Source organism: Pinus tabuliformis, chromosome 2_1 (genome assembly GCF_031772625.1).
Source record: "Pinus tabuliformis cultivar Carrire ecotype Pingquan chromosome 2_1, CPIR1, whole genome shotgun sequence".
In the NCBI taxonomy this organism is placed as follows: Eukaryota; Viridiplantae; Streptophyta; class Pinopsida; order Pinales; family Pinaceae; genus Pinus; species Pinus tabuliformis.
In genome coordinates, this window is record NC_142299.1 from 827651778 (window position 1) to 827673931 (window position 22154).

The window sequence follows — 22154 nt, forward strand, 5'->3', positions numbered from 1 at the left end:
GAACACTATTATTATTGGAGTTGTCTTTAGTGTTATTTTTTGGATTTTCGGGTGTTCGGGAAAAAAATGAAGTGAAATCTTGATTTATATTACTTACATTGGTTTTTTGACTATAAATATGGATTCAGCACCCTAAAAAACCCCTAGTTACTTAGATTATGCATGAGGTACCCATTAAGCTTATGATTTCAATAAATTCCTAGGGACCAAAAAAAAGCCACCTAAAGAACTTACAAAAAAATTGCACAAAAAACTGGATTATTATTTGCCTTGTTGTGAAGATATAATGTTATAGATGAAATTTGATGTGTTGAGCGACAACATGTCTACATAGATAGATATCCTTCAGCACAACTTTGCTAGGTTGGTTTCATTGTTTGCTTGTATTTAATCGAACTCTTACTAAGAATCCGAACTGAGGTAATAATTGTATCGATAGCCTAGGGCATGCCTGGCTTCTTCTTTAGATGACAAGGGTGCATGAAATCGAAATTTTCTCTGAAAGAACAACAATATTCTCCACGGTCCATGTAAGTTGTGCTCACGGCAATGTAACGTTTTGTCATTAACAAAATCGTCCTTTCCAATTAAAAATCCAGCCAAACAACATTCTCATGCCTCCTAAATCCGCATGACAAGGGAGGGATATAATATGGTGATTCCGACCAAACTCAATTATTTTTCTCCACGGCTGTCTTAGTTGCAACGTCAGCCATAAACTTTGTCAAGCCATCGGTGGCCACTGCCAATGGCAATCAAATCAAATCCTCAAGACTCAAAAACACCTATTTTAAATTCCTACTGAGGTCCATTGGGAAAGCGATATTGGAAAACATCGCACTCAGGCGTGCATAGGTTTGCACATGGAGCCGAGCTGACTAAGTCAGACAGAAGTGGAGGAGGTCACATAATATTGTCTTCCTTCGCTCATTTTTTTGAAATTACAATTAAAGGCTTGCATGCCAATGGCAGTTAGGGCTTATCTCTAAAAAAAAATGATCCCCATGCCTTTTTGGATAAAACCATACCCTTTGCACGTTTTGATTTTGGGTAATTCCTATTCGCTACTAATGTCGTGGTCCATATGATCGGAGGGGATGACGTTGTAATGCTATGGCTTTATTTCCTGTTTTTACATCTTTCCTACGCATCAACAGTTTACATAGATTCTGTATGATACTTGTAAATGTTTAATTATCCAAATTTTAAAACAACTAAAAGCTAACATCTAGTGTTAATTCTATCTGTGGCTGGGGCTTTAAAGGGATGATTCAATGGTGCTGCTTTTATCCGGGTTTCATGATTACTATTACAACCATCCAGATCAAAGTCAAGCACACGAAGAACTTTTGGAGGAGGTCGAAATTTGCAGGTTGAAGTTCCAGAATTTCTAAGTTTCTCAATAACATAGTACTAGGAGAGATTATACGCCATCAGAATCATACCAACCTTTTCATAAATGAAAAATAAACTTTATTTAATCAGAGCGAGTTAGGGTTCCGCAAATCATTTTATTATTGACCGATTGGTAGAACGTATTCTAGATTTAGCCACCGAATCAGTTACTTTACTTAAAAAGGTCAAAACCTTAGCATCATCCCTTTAATGGATCAGGACTGCTCCTCTATATCCATACAATCCACCGATCCTTATGTGATCATAATATTTTATATAGAGCAGATAACATGTGTTTTCACATTTCCCATTTTAATATTTCAACTCATCCTTAACGAACCTCATTTTATATGGACCATATTCATAAAAACCCTTATTAGTTTTAAATGCTTTAAAATACTAACGTGTAATATATTTTGATAATAACCATGTTAATATTTGAGTTCCTACTCCATGTAATGTCAAGGAAACATAATCTACTTTTCAAACTTCACCCTTTTAAAAATGTTGGGTTAATTCTCTTATTTAGTTCTCATACTTACTCTTATTTTGAAGAGACTGATTGGCCCATAGGCTGAAAGGTTTTGATCTTGAAGCTCTGATACTATTTTTAATGAATTTCCCGAATTTCCCGAGCCTGTGCCGATAATTTTTTCATTTTTCGTTTACTAATATTGTGTAAACACTAATACAAGGCACTAATGGCCTTGTCAATTTAATAGCATCGAAGTGGTCCTGCAACGTGGACTTTTAGGTTCATCATTTAACTCAATCTACGAATTGCGTGAAAAAGATTTCTCATGGCATGTACTCCATAAAATTCATTGGTTATTCCGTGTAAGCATCAATGGGCATTAAGTCTACTGTAGCTAACTTGATCATTGTATTTTCATGTAAATTCATACCAGTTAGTGGTATCACTGTTAAATAAAACATAACTACACACGCATCATGCATGGCATAGAACTCATTCCATCATAAAATATACAGTTAAACGTTATATCATAATTAATTCCCATGCATAAGCATTTATCACTTAACACTAAGGCATGCTATGTTCCTATAGTAAATACCCATTTATCCCATGTCAGTCCACATCACTTACTATCAGTGAGAAGCAAAACAATGTGATACGTTGTACTATCTGGTGAGTCATCCCAAGTTTAATGACATAATACTTGAGCATTATTCTTACCGTGAGGAGAAAGTGACATTAAACATATGCTATCAGTTTTAATGGGCACATAATGGTGGTACAAACGTCTCTCCTCCCATATATTTCGTAACTATCCAAGATAAGTGGTTACAATTTACTCGGCATGTGACCTCGAATATACGGTTGGTGCCAACCCAACATAGTTCAATGTTTGTAATTTAACAATCAAGAATTTCGATGAAACCTTGTATTTCACCATCAGCCTGATCCATTTATTCTCAGTTTTTTAAAAATAACCAAATGGCTTGATTTGATCCATTCAATTATAGAAAAATGTATATAAACAACATACGATTGACCCCGATGCTGAGAGTGTTAAAGAACATTGGAAACCTCATGCCAAAGTAATGAATTAACTTTAGAGTATGAATGGTAGTAAACAATTATGCTACTATTAATCCGAGATTGGAAAACACCGTCTAGAGCAAAACATCCTTCAAAAATTTGAGGGCCAGAGTAATAACTTATTTAACTCATCATAATCAATAAACTTTTACCTAGAAACTTTGAAAAATATTTACAAATCTGCAATTTGAAAAAGCATGGGAAGATCTGAAATATCAAGAGATACCAAAGATATTCACAACAAGTGTAGGTTCCACTCTAAAACTACAAGATATGGTACTGAACATGATTTTTGGTTGACTATAGGCAATCCTACAAAACAATATTGCAACAATCTGAGAGAGAACAAGGCCCTCAGCTAACATGTATGATAAATATGGAAGGAGCACAAATAGGCAACACTCCAAGTTCTGAATATTGTTAACACCAAGTCTTGCATACTTGAACAGTAAAGAAGAACTCAATCCATAACAGCACCTGTGGACATGGAACCAAAGAAAGTTTCAATAAACCTCCACACTATAGTTAACAAGCTCTAGTTGGTTGTTGCATCCTGACGGACTGATAGCATCATCTTGTACAGAGATATCACCGCCATTTAGAACTGATTCTCCAAAGACCAAAGCATAAAGGTTAGTATCACAACCTAATTCCTAAAATATGGCTAATATTGTCACTAGGTCCGTAGCTAAGATAAGAACACAAAACATCATGCTTTCTTGAAATAGTATCCTAAACATCAGAAGGAATATCCCTCCTAGATAAACTAAAATTCTCGTCATCACTGAAGAGATGAATGTCCCCAAAATAGCAAATGTGATTATTGCACCAAAGTTCGAAAATAATGGCTTAGGTTGTAATCTAAAACTTGACTGAAAGATTATTTGTGGCAGTAGAAGAAACAAGAAAAACCCCTCCTGGAAGTTGAACCATTTCCTAATGTTGTCTTCTGTATTTGAAATGTTTTCCAACCCACCAACAATCAGACCAATCAAAAGAGAGGTGCTGGCCTTGTGCACATAGTACAATTTGTGTTTGTTCAAGACATGGCTGAGCACAATTGCAAGCACAAGAATAATGATCTAGAGGAGGATTCTTACATCTGCAGCCTGCATTCAACGGTCGCCTTCCTTGGAGAATTTGAAGGAGAAAGCCATAGTTCGGCCATCGCCGCCAATTTCTTCAAAAATTCCCCACCCCGCCACCCTGCCCCGTCCCCCCAATCCAAATGCAAAAGATAAAGATTGAATTGAATTGATAAATATTGGGCAGCAACGCCGCAACAAAATCCTCAGCAATGCCAAGGGTTTTCGAATACTATTGCTATTATTGTGTTGGATTAGGATGACGGAAACTTTAGCTTCTCTCTATGGAACACTTCCTCTAGTATTCTCTCTGCATAATACTTCCTCCACCATTAGCATAGAGGCATAGAATGAGAAACGAATGCGTATTTGACCTTTCCATAAAAATAATTGATTTTATTGGAAACACACCAAACAAAATACAAGTGACAAGTAGAGGTGAAGAGAACTTATGAATCTCATATTCTCACCATATCGCTGGGTTCAAGAGCAATTTCTCCTACTAAATAGAGTCGACTTCTTCTTCATAATAGAAAGAAGTTCAACTAATCGTGACTTCGAAACCAGAGTCAAGCAAGCCTACCCAGGAACCTTTGACACAACACAATTGTACACAATAATTTGGGAGGCCGGAGTTATGGAGTGCCAACCAGTGGCACGTTCACTCCTACGACATGCATACAGTGATGATGATTCACTGATCATGGTTTCTTAGCTAGAGTGGTTGTATGGAAGGGAACAAACATTGAATTTTTGGAAACATCGATCTAGAGTTTTTTAAAGTGTGGCAATGTCTTTAAAGAAACCCGTAATACCGAGCTTCTTCTAAAAAGGGATCTTTTACACTAGCGTTTTCATTAAAATTAAGAACAAATACAACACAAAGACACCCAACTTCATTAATTCAATTGCTTAATTACATCACACTTATATAAGAAAACTTATGCAACCAATTCCTAACCACTCACAACTAATTCTTGTTCAACTGCTCATAACTAATTCTGTTCAACTGCTTCATAACTAAATCTATTTCTGCATTATTTTCACATCCTCCCTTAATGGAGAAATGGATTCTCTACAATACCTAACTGACTTCTAAAAACTTCAAATTTGATTTTACCAAGGGGCTTAGTAAATATATCAGCCACATTATCCTTGGTGTTACAAAATATCAATCCAATTTCATTTGACTCAATTTTCTCACGGACAAAGTGGTACTGTAACTCAACGTGTTTTGTTCTAGCATGGTAAACTGGATTATGTGCTAATTTGATAGCACTTTGATTATCACAATTGATACATGTTGCACCACTTTGCGCTTCTTCAAGATCTGCAAGAATTCTTCGCAACCAAATGGCTTCACAGGTGGCATTGGTCAAAGCTTTGTACTCTGATTCTGTTGATGATAAAGAAACAGTTGGCTGTTTCTTACTGCTCCAAGATATGACCCCTGATTCAATATGAAATGCATAGCCAGAGGTAGATCGTCTGTCATCTGGATTTCCTGCCCAATCTGAATCAGAAAAACCTGTCAGTGCAACATCAGATACATCAGTATACATAATACCAAGATTCACTGTTCCCTTTAAGTATCGGAGAACTTTCTTTGCAGCATTCCAGTGATTTCCTGAAGGCTTAGCCATGAATTGACTAAGGATACTGACTGAGTATGCAATGTCTGGCCTGGTAGTGGTGAGATAGTTCAAACTTCCCACTAACTGACGATATAATGTTCCATCTGCCTCTTTCGAACCATCTTCTTTGTACAACTTTGCATTCTGTTCTAAGGGAGTTGACATAGCTTTACAATCTGTCATATTGAACTTTTTAAGAATCTCCTTTGTATATTTGCTTTGAGTGATCAATGTTTTACCAGTTTCTCTCCATACCTCAATGCCTAAACAGTAATGCATTTCACCCAAATCTTTCATTTCAAAAACCTGTGACAACTGAACTTTAATTTCTTCAATTAACTTGTGAGCACTGCCTGTTATAATGAGATCATCCACATATAAAGATATTAAAGCAACATGTCCTTTTTCATCTTTCTTAACATACAAGTTAGGATCATTTTTGCTTTTCACAAACCCATTCTGAAGAAAGAAAGTATCAATCTTTACATACCATGATCTTGGTGCCTGTTTCAAACCATACAATGCCTTTCTTAACCTGCAAACCAGATGCTCCTGTCCCTGTTTGACAAACCCTTCAGGTTGAACCAAATAAACTTCTTCCTGTAAATCACCATTTAGAAAAGCAGATTTGACATCCATTTGATGTATATTCCAATTATGTTTTGTGGCTAAGGCAATCAGTAATCTAATTGTATTCAACTTAGCTACTGGTGCAAAAGTGTCTTCATAATCAATGCCCTCCTGTTGAGCATATCCTTTTGCTACTAATCTTGCCTTAAATTTATCAATTGTACCATCTGCTTTAAATTTTGTTTTATACAACCATTTGCTTCCAATTGGAACTTTATTTTCAGGAAGTTCCACTAATTCCCATGTTTGATTTTTCATAATAGAAGCATACTCATCATTCATAGCATTAATCCATGGTTCATGTTGTTTAGCCTGCTCATAATCAATTGGTTCTTCAACATTCATTATATTAGACATTAAGGCATAGTCTCTATACCTTGCAGGAGGCCGAGTCTGTCGGGACGACCTTCTTGGTGTGGGTGTTTCATCCATGATTCGACGGCTTTGAGGTGTATCACCCCCTTGTGATGACTCACTGCTGCTAGATGTGCTCGTACTGCTGCTGTCATCCTGATCCTGTACCTGTACCTGGACCTGTTCCTGTTCCTGCTTAATCAAAGTATCAAGCTTGATATGCGCATCATTAGAAATATGCCATGTATCATTCTTTGTATTATTTTTATCAATCTGCTCATGAAACAATACATCACGACTTGCAAATAATTTATGGGAACTTGGATCAAACAATTTATAGGCTTTCTGATCCGTACAATATCCAATGAAAATACACTTGATGGACTTGGCATCAAGTTTCCCTCTGTTAGCTTCAGGAATATGAGCAAAAGCAGTACATCCAAAGACTTTGAAATGACTCACATCAGGTTTATAACCATAAAGAACCTCAAAAGGAGTTTGAAAAACTAATTTCTTAGTGGGACATCGATTCTTCAGATAAACAGTAGTGTTAATGGCTTCTGCCCAGAAACCATTAGAGATGTTCTTACCTTGCAGCATACTACGAGCAGATTCCACCAAGGTTCTATTCCATCGCTCAGTAACACCATTTTGCTGAGGGGTATGTGGCACTGTGAACTGTTGTTGAATTCCATTAGATTTACAATAGGTGTTAAATGCTTTTGATTTATATTCACCCCCTTGATCAGATCTGAGTATTTTAATGCACTTTCCTGTTTGTTTTTCAACCATATTTCTAAACTCTTTAAAATACTCAAATATATCACTTTTCCTTCTAATGAAATAGACCCAGGTATATCTAGATCTATCATCAATAAAAATAACAAAGTATGAAGCACCACCAAGAGACCTAGTTTGCATAGGTCCGCATACATCAGTGTGAATTAATTCAAGAATATCATACTTCCGTTTCTCAGTATGAACAGGAAACTCTTCTCTATGCTGCTTACCAAGTGCACAAGCTTCACATGGTAAATGTTCACACTTCATAACAGGAAGACCTTCAACCATTGATTTCCTTTGTAACAACGATAAATCATTGTAATTTAAGTGCCCATACCTGTGATGCCACAATTCTGCTGTCAATGTCTCTTGGGATGTCAATGCAACATGGCGCTTGACTGTCACATTCAATCTGTATAATCCTCCAACCCTGGTACCTGTAGAAACAACCTTGTAGTGGTCCTGAACATCTTTCACTATACACCCCAATTTACCAAATTCTACTTTTAAATGATTATCAGTGATAGCGGAAACAGATAGCAAATTCTTTTTAAGAGCAGGTACATACATCACATTATGAATCTGTCGCATTTGTCCATTAGGTAAGTACACATTTATTATGCCATAGCCTTGAACTTTAAGTGACCTATCATCTCCTAGGTAAATGTGTGTACCATCAGATTTCTCATAATATTTATCATACCATTCTTTATTACAAGTCATGTGGGCCGAGGCACCAGAATCTATAAACCAAGCATTCTCATCATCAGTTTCAGCAGACAATGCAGCATCAGAAAGAAATAACTTAAGATTTTTAAATCCATCATTCACTGAGGTGTCTCTGTTTATGTAATTTCCATTATGCCTGCGATGTCTTTGATTTGATTCATTATTCTTTCTCCTATAGCAATCTTTTGCCAGATGTCTAGGTTTTCCACAATAATGACATTCAATGTTCCTTTTAACATAAGAATCAGGAGGTGCCATACCTTTCTGCTTTGCTTGAAAACGGCCTCTGTTTCTGTCCCATGGTCTCCCTCGGAATGGTTTTTGGCCTCTTGCAGTCAAAGCCAAATCAGAACCATTTGACTCCAGTTCAAAAGTTTTCATGCGCTCTTCTTCTTGAAGAAGAATTCCAGCCAATTCTTCAAATGTAGGGGGTGTCGGTCTAGCTGAGAGAGCTGAAATAAAGACTTTATAGTCTGGGACTAACCCCTTTAACGTAACAGTTACCAAGTCTGTACTAGAAACCTTTTCACCAATATCACCAAGCTTATCACTAAAGTCTTTAATTCGGGAAACAAAGTTGCTAATACTTTCATTGGCATCCATTTTGATAGATAGCAGCTTTGTTTTTAAAAATAAAATACGGTTTGCATTAGAAGTTTCATACAAACCTTTGAGAGTGTCCCATGTTGCCTTTGAAGTTTCACAGTCCCGAATGTGTGGAATAATATTGTCCTTCACTGACATGCGTAGCAGCACCCTTTCTTTCATTTCACGCTTCTCCCAATCTTGAGTATTAGTAGGAGGTTGAGGCTTGGTCTCGTCACCTTTGACAATCGTCCAGAGATTGTATGCCTCCAGTACTGTTGTGATCTTAAATTTCCAATTGACATAATTTTCTCCATCAAGTCTTGAAGACTCATTTAAATATGAATCTGCAAGGGGATTAGCCATCTCTCCACCAATGACCAAATTCAAACAAAAAAAAATCGCAAGCTTCTTAAGCAATAATACCGCAGGCCTCACTGCCTGAGAAATTTAATAAATAAAACTCTGCTATCTGAAAGGCAAGAAACACCATAAAAGGTTTATCTACGATAAAAAAAAACAGAAGTCTAGTGCTGCTTTCGACACTCAAAAACCCTCAGTTGAAGGGCCAAACCCGATATCTGCAAACTGTGGAAACATACTTCAAAATGCATGCAAGCTGTAGAAGGTAATGACAGTGATGGTTACTTCATTACAGAACTGTAGTTGAGAAAAGATAATCAACCACGCAGGAGGCGAGGCTGAATGAGGTAGGGTTTTGCAAAGCTATAATGCCCAAATTTCCACCAAAAAAAATGACCCACAGAGGCAGGGGTAGCACAAAACAGTTACCCGTAAGCCTATCACGTTCGCTGCTGACAGAAGTGAATCAATCACGTTCGCTGCTGACTGGGACTGCGTTCTCTCTGCAAGAAACACTGCCGCCACTTTAATGGTTGCCTCGGCTGCCTATACCCACCCCGAGCAACGCACGCCCAACGGGAACTCAAGCTGCCAAGCACGAATCTACTGACAGGATTTCCCAGAAAATTCCCACGACTTGGGCTTCATTACCTGTGCTGGCGCTGAGAAGATTTCCACTGATTCAGACCGACAAACTTAAAACAGAGAAAAAAAAAAAAAAACTCACTGCGCACACTCTAATGGCAGAGTCATTCACTGCCCACGAAGAGAAGAGAGGCGCAAACAAAAGAGCTCTGTGCTCTGATACCAAATTAAGAACAAATACAACACAAAGACACCCAACTTCATTAATTCAATTGCTTAATTACATCACACTTATATAAGAAAACTTATGCAACCAATTCCTAACCACTCACAACTAATTCTTGTTCAACTGCTCATAACTAATTCTGTTCAACTGCTTCATAACTAAATCTATTTCTGCATTATTTTCACAAAGTCGTCGTCCTCAAATGCCAGGCTTACATACCAATGGCAATTAGGGCTTATCTCTAAGAAAACTATGCCAATTCCTTTTTGGTTAAAACCATACCCTTTACACGTTTTCTTTTTGGGTAGTTTCTATCCCCAACTAATGCAGTGATCCATATGATTAGAGGGAATGACATTGTAATGCTATGGCTTTATTCTCTGTTTTTACATCTTTCCTACGCATCAATAGTTTACACAGATTCTGTTTGATACTTGTAAATGTTTAGTTATCCAAATTTTAAAACAATTAAAAGCCAACGTCTAGTGCTCATTCTATCTATGGTCGGGGCTTTAAAGGCATGATTCAGTGGTGTTTCTTTTATCCGCCTTTGATGATTACTGTTATAGCCATCCAGATCAAAGTTGAGGGCATGAAGAACTTTTGGAGGAGATCGAAATTTGGATGTTGAAGTAACAAAATTTCTAAGTTTCCCAATAACATACTATGAGGAAGGAATATATGCCATCAGAATCATACTAACCTTTTCATACATGAAAAATAAACGTTATTTAATCAGAGCGGGTTAGGGTTCTACTAATCCTTTTATTATTGACCGATTGGTAGAATGTATTCCATATTTAGCCCCTGAATCAATTACTTTACTTAAAAAGAAGGCCAGACCCTTAGCATAATTCCTTTTATTGGATCAAGACCGCTCCTCTATATCCATAAATCCAACGATCACTATGTGATTATAATATTTTATATAGAGTGGATAACATGTGCTTTCACATTCCCTAATTTAATATTTCAACTCATCCTTAAAAGACCTTATTTTATAGGGTACGTATGCATAAAAACCCTTATTAGTTTTAAATGCTTTAAAATACTAGCATGTTATATATTTTGATAATAACCATGTTAATATTTGAATTCCTACTCCCTGTAATGTCAAGGAAACATAATTTACTTTTCAAACTTCACTCTTTGGTAAATGTTGGGTTAATTATCCTATCTGTTCTAATACTTATTCATATTCTATAGAGACAGATTGGCCTATAGGCTGAAATGTTTCGAACTTGAAGCTCTGATACTATTTGTAACGAACCTCTTGAACCTACCCTAAAATTTAGAAATTACACTCCTTGTGCTGGGAAATTTTTCATTTTTCGTTTACTATTATTGTGTAAACACTAATACTTATACAAGGCACTAATGGACTTGTCAATTTAATAGCACTGAAGTGGTTTTGCAATGTGGAATTTCAGGTTCATCATTTAACTCAATATATGAATTGCAGAAAAAAGATTACTCATGGCATGTACTCCATAAAATTCATTGGTTATTCCTTGTAAGAATCAAAGGGAATTATGTTTAGTATAGCTAACATGATCATGGTTTTTTCATGTAAAGTCATACGGGTTACTGATATCACTGTTAAATAAAACATAACTACATAAGTGTCATGCATGGAATTGAACTCATTGAATCATAAACTATACAGTTAAACATTATATCATAACTCATTCGCATGCATAAGCATTTATCACTTTACATTAAGGCATGTTATGCTCGTGAAATAAATTAAAATGATGACCATGTTTAGATTCAACAGCGATGTCAATTATTCATGAACATACCATAAACAAGTTAGTGCAAGTAGATCTATTCAAAATGATGGCCCCATGCGAAACCTATTAGCATTAAGATACTTTCATGCCCAAAGTGATAGTAAAAACGTAATAGGCCTCCACCACTAACTCTAGTTTTGGAGGCAATAACGTAACATACATATGAATGAAAACCTTGCATGAATTTAGGTAACACCACCAATCCTATAACCTATGAATAAAGAACTAATACCTCATGGTTATTCATTATCAAGATGGATCATAAGTTAAGAGTAGCACATATTCATTTTCACATCCAATTCACATGATATACTCCTCTGCTAATTTTACCTTGGACTTCACTCATATGTTATAATTTTTATATGCATGCATAAAATTATGTCATAAAATCTAGTAACCCAGATAATCTCGTACAACTCCTTCATTATATCTACTAATGATCAAGTTAAGATTCAACAACTATTTTTACCTTAACATGTGACTCCACCACTATCATGAATTAAGAGTCACATGTATAAGATTGAGATTATTTTGATATACATCACATAACATCTATACAATTGAACCAAATGGTTTACTGACATAAAGGGTAAGGGAACAACATACACAACATCCACGCATGTGATACCAACTAAAACCTCACTTGGATAGCGGAGCACCACCACCCAACCATGAATCCTTTGATTCCCCTGAGTTGAGGTTCTTTCCATGGATTAATTGCCTCCAATTGATTGATGCAATGGATATTTAATACCCTATTTCCTGATTTAGTTTTCATTAACGGCGTCCCACTTTAATGGATTTTTCACTTTTCCTAGGTATTTTTTTGAAAAAGCTCATCTTTATCTCCCATGAGGCTTTTCCTCATAAAATCTTGCCTTTATCTCCCGTAAATCATTTATGTTTTTTCTTTGATGTATATTTATCTCCAATTCATCCTACGAATATTTATTTTCAATTCATCCAAGCTTATGCAGAATCACATCTAGAAGCTTTATCATGAAATATTTATCCCTGTCCCATTTCTCAATGGGATTTGGCAAGAATCTCATGTCTTGGTGTCTCTTTCTTCCAAGTGATCCATTTATTAATTTATTTAATAATATTTTTTCTTTCCATATTACATATCACACCTACCTTTCCTCAGCTTAGGTTTACAATAGTTAACACACAAAGGAGGGATGTTACACATATGGGGTAGATCTCACGTAAAAACATAAACATGTAAATGTAAATGTAATGTAATGTGAAAAATTTAATCTAATTAATCTAATGTCAGCGTCTCTCCTTATCTAATGGTGACTCTCCATAACTATATAAATTTAAAACAAAAACAAAGTGTCAAATTCTGTTTGTGAGGAAAGAGTTCGGTGACAGTGTGAAGTGTGAAATAATATTTGAGAGAAAGGATTTCAGGAGTTGTGCTAAGTAGGAAATAATATTTGTGGGAAATGATATTCGTGTTAGAAAGAACTGTGATTGATTCTAGGTTTGATTTCGATTACTCTTCCTTCGTTCATTTTATGTTTTTTCTATATTTTTGTTTTTACATTTTCATGTCTCTCAAAACTACGGTTTTTTCTTTCTCATATTGAGTTAAGTTGGTAACCCAATATTATAAATTACCAAATAATGCAAGAGATAGAAAAAATTGTTTTTTCTATGTTAAAGGGAATTCATTACTAGTGAGTTTTCTAGAATAATAGTAAAAATAGGAATTCATTACAAATATTTTTTTCATAAAAAAACTAGTTTTTCTAATTTGATAGACCTAATTAAAAAATTAATATTAATCTAGATGGATGTAAATATTTAAAAGGAAGAAGAAAATTTCACTAGATTATTTTTCAAATAGCTAAAAAAGATTTAGATGAGTTTCTCTACTAGCCTTAAAAACATTAAGGGTTACAATTTATAATAAATTGAAACCCTTAATGTTTTTAAGTAATGGAGGTAGATTTTATCAAGTATTAATTGAGAAGTTGTAATTGACTTAATTAAGCATTTAAGATTAATTAAACAATGGATTATGTTATAATCTTAATGAGTTGCAAGCTAGAGTTGTTAATATAACATAATCTATAAGATTTTATGAAGTATTAATCTTAGCATCGGGCTTTATTAACCATTGGTGCACGAATTAATTATGGATCCATAAAATCCCCTATTACCATTATTTTATAATATGTTAATTTTAATATATTTTGTAATATATTTGTAATATGAGTTTATTTTAGTGTCTTATTTGTAATATATTATAGTTTTGTAATATGCTAATTTTAATATATATGGTAATATATTTTTTAATAGTTTTGTAATATATTTGTAATATATATGGGAGGGAAGAACAAATCTATAGAGTGATAGAGGTGGAGAGATAGGGGGAGTGAGAAGGGAGAGATTTAGATAAATTGAAGAAGAGGGGAGATGATGAATTAAGAAAGAGAGAAGGAGAGAAGTGATAGAGGTAGGGAAGGGTAAGAGAAGGAGAGGGAGACACAAATATGGAGGTGGGAGAGGGAGAAGGAGAGAGGGAGGGAGATAGCGAGAGGATTGGATGGGGGAGGGAGAGAGAGAGAGAGAGAGAGAGAGAGAGATGGTGGAAGAGAGAGGAAGGTAGGGGAGAAAGGGAGAGAGAGGACTTGTGAGGGAGGAGGATAGATGGCTTGATAGAGATATGGAGTTGGAGGGGGAGAAAGGGAGGGAATAAGAAATAGATAGAGAGTGAGAAGTGGAGAGAGAGAGGGAGTGACAAGGGAGTTATGGAGAGAGAGAGTGTGTATGTTTAAGGGTGAGATAAATACATAAAGAAGGAGAGATAGAGATAAGGGGGCAGAAAGGGAGAGAAGGAGAGTGGGAGGGATATAGTAACCATAGTTAGAGAGAGAGAGAGAGAGAGAGAGAGAGAGAGAGAGATCGATGGGAGAAGAGAGATGGAGGTAGGAGATAAAGGGGGAGAGAAGAAAAAAGAGATACGTGACTTGAGAAAGAGGATGAGAGTGATGGGGTAAGAGAGAGGATTGGTGAGGGAGAGAGAGTGAGAGAGAGAGAGAGAGAGTGATGGGGTAAGAGAGAGGGAGCTAGGCGAGAAAGGAAGATAGAGGAAGTATGAGAGAGCCTACTTGAGAGAGAGGAGGAGAGAGGGATGGAAACGGGAGGAGAGAGGTAGCGGTAGGGAAATGGAGTTGAAGGGGGAGGAAGGGAAGAAGGAATACGTAGAGAATGATAAGTGGAGAGAGAGAGAGAGAGAGAGAGAGAGAGAGAGAGAGAGGATAGGTGGATAGAGTGTGTGTATGTTTAGGGGTGATATACAAAGGCAAAGAATGAGAGATGGAGAGAATGTGGGGGAGAAGGAGAGAGGAGAGAGGGAGGGATATAGTAACAAAGTTGGAGGGTGAAGGGAGAGAGAGAGAGAGAGAGAGAGAGAGAGAGGTGGAAGAGAAAAGGAGAGAGAGGAAGGAAGACAGAGAGGATGTGAGAGAGTGAAGAGAGGGAGGAAGGGAGAGATGGAGTTGGAGAGGGAGGGAGAGGGAGGTAAGAATAAAGAATAGAGAGAGAAAGGTGGAGAGACAGAGAGAGAGTGATAAAGAAGATGTAGAGAGATGGAGAGAGGATAACAAGAGGGAAGAGAGATAAAAGTGAGTGAGAGTGGGAGAGAGAGAGAGAGAGGGAGAGGAGGATGGACCAATAAATAGATAGATTGGAGAAAGACAATGTATGTTTTAGGGGTGATATAGAGAGACAAAGGGAGATAGATATATAGATGGAAAGTGAAGAGAAGGCAGAAGAGATAGATCAAGAGAGGGAGGTAGGGAGAATGATATTGATAGATATGGAGTAAGAGAGCATGTGTGTTTGGAGGGTTGAGATAGAGAAACAAAGAAGGAGAGATGGAGGTAGATATAGATATAGATGGAGATGGGAGAGAGGGAACACTATTCCTTACACTAGATGCATTGATTTCAGTGTGGATGGTGATTTATAATCCTATTCGATTGCCTGCACTAGATGCATTGATTTTAGTGTAGAGGTTGATTCCTAGCTATATTTCATTGGTTGCACTATAGTCATTGATTTCAACTTAGATGATTTCTATTCCTATTTGATTGTTTGCACTAAATGCAATGATTTCAATGTATATGTTGATCTCTACTAATATTTGATTGCTTTCACTAGATGCATTGATTTCAATGTAGATGATTTCTGATCCTGTTTGATTGCTTGCACTAAATGCATTGATTTTGGTGTAGATGGTCATTTCTATTCCTTTTTTATTTCTTTTATTAGATGCATTGATTTCAGTGTACATTTTGGTTTATAATCCTATTTGCTTACTTTTGCTAGATGCATTTCTTTCAGTGTAGATGTTGTTTTATAATCATATTTTCTTACTTGCACTAGACGCATTAATTGAGTGTAAATGTTGATTTCTAATCTTATTTGTTTGCTTCCATTAGATGCATTGATTTCAACGTAAATGTTGTTTTCTAATCTCATTTGAATTCTTGCATTAGATGCATTGATTTTAGTGTAGATGTTGATTTCCGATTTGTTGTAATTGGATGTATGATGGTACATTAATTTTAAAGTGATTGGATCAACATTATGCATTGATTTCAATGTAAGCACAAAAAGTTATTTACAATGTACATTGATTTTTTTGTTATAATAATTCAACCTATTAATATTGGAGAGAAAGAGAGACAAGGTATGGTGTTTACTACAATAGCTCGAGCTAAAAAATTAAATGATTTACAATTTAACCATTGATTTACAATTTAACCATTCATTTTCATATAATTGATATGAAAAGATGACAAAAGTAACAAAGGTGACAATAAAAATAGTAGAAGAAAATAGTTTGATATTAATCCTAATGAAGACTATTTGTAATTGACTTTATTCTTATTTTTCATATTTTCCATCATTCAACACTATTACATTGTATGTTTCCATTCAAAAAATTTATTTCATCATTTTTTATCATTAAAGTTATTAACAATATTTATCATCTCAACAAACTAATGTAACTAGGCATATTCTAAAATTTAAAAAGACAGATTAATATTTAGCATATTTAAAAGCATATTTAAAATGATACTATTAATATTAGATGAATTTACATATTATTGACAAAACTAATCATATGTTCGTTAGATTTTATTTGGCTGCACATGACTGGAACCAACGTAGATCCATCTTAACTCCGAACCTATCAAGCACGAAAGGGATCAAATCTCTAGAGGTGCAAATCTTTCCTTAAGTTTTTCACTCAAAAAAGAGGTTTGCACCTTGAGAGATTTGATCCCTCTTGGGGCTTGATAGATCCAGAGTTAAGAAGGATCTAGTCTGGTCTTTAATATTTTGACTCTATAAAAATAAAATAAAATAAATAAAATACAAAACATAATATTAAAAGTGTATCTATGACCTCAATATCTATCAGTCTAGATCCATCTTTATTTTGGATCTACAAATGCTAACATGGATCAAATATCTTGAAATGCAAACCTCTTTAAAAATGAAAAAAAAAATGATCTCTCCTAACACTTAGTAGATCCAACCCTTAATAGATATAGAATTAAAATGAATATAATTTGATTTATATAAAAAATTAAATTAAATCATATATATATATATATATATATATATATATATATATATATATTAAAAACATTTAATTAAAATAAGTAATAAAATACTGTATAAGAATTTTAATTGGTTTCCATAATCTTCTTAAAAGTTGCTTGTACTATCAATATTGGATATCAGAGTAACTATATGATCTCTTCGTGCAACAGAAAAGAGATAACCACCGCTTATTTTTAACGTGAACAAATTTTGATGAACATTAATCTTGTTGACAGTTGCAGGGATAAAAAGATTCAATGAAAATGTGATGCATGGAATCCTTAAACTCTAAATATGGTATATATTTAAGTAGTGCTAGATTAATACATTTTAATGAAATATTTTAAGGTTATATATATACCTGTAATTTATATATATTTTTTATTTGATTTTATTGTAAATAGAAAATTGGATTTTACCATTTGAATAGCGTTTATTTTCCATAAGACTATATTTCATAATTGAAATAGAACTTGCTCAGATTGGAAGGTAGCCCCGATATGTAGTACTTAAAAGACTATTTTCTCTTTTATCCAAATTTAGAAGATTTTATTCGGCTTTGTTTACACGAAAATTTGACTTTGGGTTAATTGACCTTTTTAAGGAAAACCAAACCGGAAACGCAGAGACGATGATTATGGATGATGTAGAAGATATCTTTCACTTTCGACGGCATTCAAAAGGAATGTGAGCAAGTTCCAGGACAGAATGGAAAGGATTATATAGAAAATGTTTGGAACAAAGATTTATTGCAGAAATCTTGAAGTCGTTAAGTCTTATAATGGAAACAAACTAAGAAGTATTTATTCTTGCTGTGAAACAGATTCTACGTCTTTATTGCCACAAAATTCGGTGGAAAATAAAATATAATTTTGTATTATAGGAACGAAATTGATTTAAATTGATATTTTGTAAAATATAATTAATATAAAATATATTTTTGACATAATATTCCCCTACTACGATAATTGATTGTATTTATTAATTAATATTTCTATTTTATTAATAAAATGTTACTTGTATATAAAATATATAATGTTGTGAAGATATGTGTCTATTCGAATAGACTTTTATTAATTAAAACTTCAATACAGGTGGTGTGAGAGTCAGCACCGCATCATCTCTATTTATAGTTTGTAATTCCATATAAAGGCAGTATAAGTTATTTGTGTCTTTCAAACAGTTTTTTTTAAAGTTTTGGTCAGATTACATTATTATCTGGTTTAATATGTCACGGTGCTGGGAATTGAATTACAGATTTGATATTAAAGAATGTGTCTTAACAGAATAACCAATCACCATAGTTGCAATACCATGTAAATTCATCTAATACATTTTTATTTGCAATACACAATTTCAATAAATTTCATCACACCAATATAAATCTTATATTTGAATTGTTTTTATCTTCATATTTTGAAGCTGCCTAGGGAGCTCGACGTTCCCATACTTCTGTTCCGAAATAAGATTTTCTGACATGGTGCCATCGTATAAATGATCTCAATAATCAACTGGATGTAAATTTCACATTAGAAAGGATACATTTCACCCACCTTTGATATTTGTTGCACAATTTTTGGCTGGTGTTTTATTTCTTACCAGCATCACCAATAATGATCCATTATACTGTTCACCATTGTTGGTTGAAGTTCTTCCCGTTTACTCGTGTGAAATGGTGTCAAGATGTCAGATAATAGTTCAACTTGCAATCATAATTGCACCAGGAAATATTCTCTACTATTGTATTTGATGCTCATGGCAATGTTATGCTTCACCATTGAGAAAATCTGATGCAGGAGCATCTGGTCGACAGGGCACAGACCGAGAAGTGGCAGAACAGGTTTCCGAAGAAGATTGGGGAAAGTGATTAATTCTACAGAAGGACAGCAAGACTGTCTTAGTTTTTTCATTATTATCATTTTTTGCTCTTTAAGGATTAGACTACAGCATTTAGTGATTAGCTTAAATGACTTGTTAACTTGTTCCTGTTACAATTGTAATAACCGGTCCTAACTATAAATGTTAAGGGCTTGTAGTATAGATTTTGAATTAATATTATTAGACTAATTAGGCAAAAGACCATAAATTACTGTAGGCATCAAACTATTGCGAGACAGCAAGCACAGGTAAACCAAAAATAGCCAAACCATGTAACTGGAGTAACTGCCAGGTAACTGTAATCTGGAACTAACTAACAGTTACCTAACCACTGAGTTACGGTATAAGAAGAGAGGGAAAATACATGTAAAAGGCTCTGGAGTACGATATTGAAATAAGAGAGAAACAACAGAATATTATTTTTCCTTCATATATATTATTCAGTGCATCCTAACCAATTTACAGATTGTGATTCTATGTCCTCAAAACATATTTTGCATCTACAGAAATTCTTGTCAACGCATCTATTCTGAATGTGAACCGTGACAGCATTCCACACAGCATCCACGCACAAAACATTCTATTTCCAATTACTGTTTATATCCATCCATTGCAAAGTAACTTTGTAACCAAATTTCATTAAGTCGAGAGGCCAATGCATGCATACATACAGTTCTGTTCATTATAATAATTTGCAGGTCAAACAGTGACAGGGTAACTCCAAATACAAACGTCCCATAACCAGCAGAAGCGAAGTCAAGCGAAGAACAAAAGGAGTCGAGCAGTCGAGCCAGAAAGAGCCATGGTCTCAAACCACAGGTAAGCAACCACGTCGAAACCCAAAAAAAGAATTATTACATTTGCTGTGTAAACAAAAGTTTTATCCAGACATAACATTGCCAACGGCCGAGGGAGCGAGAGCTCACAAGGCTAACCAAGCACGACTGTGGAAAGAACTATAGACGAAGAGCAAAGGACTGAAACAGTTATCTACAAATACCACAGAAACCCTCTGAAGATTACAGAGTGGGTCGAGCCCCTTAAATACTTGACTCATTAACAGAATACAGACACCCATGGCAAACAAATCTCGTGCAGACCAAAAGACACAGAGAAAGGTGAAATAGAAACAGAGCTACCCGAAAAGATAAGCGGTCGAATCCCCTGCAAGGCCACGGAGCCGGTTACCTGCAACCACCGTGACAAACAGTGTTAGGTCGCGGACATAAACAAGCTTATGCAAAGGTGAATAAGCCACGAGAGCCGAATAGACAGAACAGAAGAAAGAAATAGGACCTTACCAGTTGTAACCAGGTCCATAAACCGCTGAGTGCTCAGTGACAACCTAACCACAGAGGAGCTGTGAAGGGTTAGGCGAGCGTTCAAGTTGGAAACATAAATATATAGCATGCAACAATTTCTTACCTGAATCGACGGAGTTGGGCGATGGTTTGGAGCCAGAGACGAAGCTGCAACTGTGAGTTCCCCACCGAGACGGAGCCGAAGTGTTGAACAGAACCCATAAGCAGAACCGAACACCATAACAGAGCCACAGAGGGCGGAGTGTTGCAGAGAGTGACAGAATTCATAGGCAGAACCAAACACCAGAACAGAGCCACAGAGGGCGGAGTGTTGCAGAGAAAACCAAGCTCATGCACAGAGCCGAACACCAGCATAACCACAGAGCCCAACAAACAGTGAAAATGACCGAATGACCGCGAACAATCCGGAGTAAAGGCAAGTGAGATTAGGGTTTTGTCAAATCCCAAGGCGGACAGGTGGAGCGTGGAGAGGCGGAGAGGTACATGCGGGTTGATTAAATATCAACTAACCATTAATTACACAATCACAAAATATCCCATTGCAATACAATCACACAAGGTCCACGTAAGGAGCGGAGGAGAAGGCCACGTGGGCTGGGTCCCCATCAAAATCGACCTCTCCAACGGGAATTTCACTCAAATGATATTCCCATGACGTGGAAACTATCGTAACTAGGGAAGGATGTAAATATGCCGAGTCGTAGTACTAGCTAGAGTGAATGTGAAATTGTATGGGTTAGAGGAGCAATCATTTTTCTGAGCGACCGTTCTACGGTAAGCGAAATTGTATCCGTTAAAACTGAAAACAATTATTTTTCTCTGCCGCTGTTGACTTCGGTTTGACGTTAGCCATAAAATTTGCCGTCGTTAAAACTTTAAACAAATATTTTTCTGTGCGGCTGTTGACTGCCCATTAAAATCAAATCAACAACTCATGCTTCTGAAGCACCTGTATTATATGCAGGCTAAGGTCAGTCGAGAAAACGATCTTTGCACATGTAGCACTTACGCTTCTGAAGTTTGCAAATGCAGCGCAGTTGAGTAAGCAATAGGGAAGCGCCTGGTGTTCGCCCGGCAGTGGTCCCGTCACAAGTGAGGAACGTGTTAGAAAACTAATAAACTTAAACACCTATTCTGCATGCGGAAAGAACTGAAAAGAATCACTGAAACTTAATACCCAGGGATACGAGTTACCTCGCACAGGTCATAATACACATAATACACAGGTCATGTATACGACCCACGGTTTGTTCAAAAGGAAATAAATTATGGAACAAAACGGTGGATCGAAATTTGTTTCTTGGCCAACACACAGCAAGGCAGAGGTAAATGGGCTCTGATACCAACTGTTAGAAAACTAATAAACTTAAACAGCGATTCTGCATGCGGAAAGAACTGAAAATAATCACTGAAACTTAATACCCAGGGATGTCCACTTGCCTGCTACTTCTTCTGCACTCCAGCTTCAATCCAAGCAAAAGAAAAAGAACACAAGAATTCTGAAGGCACTTCCAAGCTCTGCTATCTCAGCTAGATGGTGTAAAACTGAAGGGGGTTGAGATAGGAGCTTGGGGACCAAACAGATGAACATATAGCTAAG

General features: G+C 35.8%; 1 pseudogene; it reads right to left on the reverse strand.

Annotated features, from left to right (window-relative positions):
• Positions 1-671: 671 nt before the first annotated feature.
• Positions 672-4113, reverse strand: LOC149203204 (sodium/hydrogen exchanger 6 pseudogene; annotated as a pseudogene).
• Positions 4114-22154: the final 18041 nt, after the last annotated feature.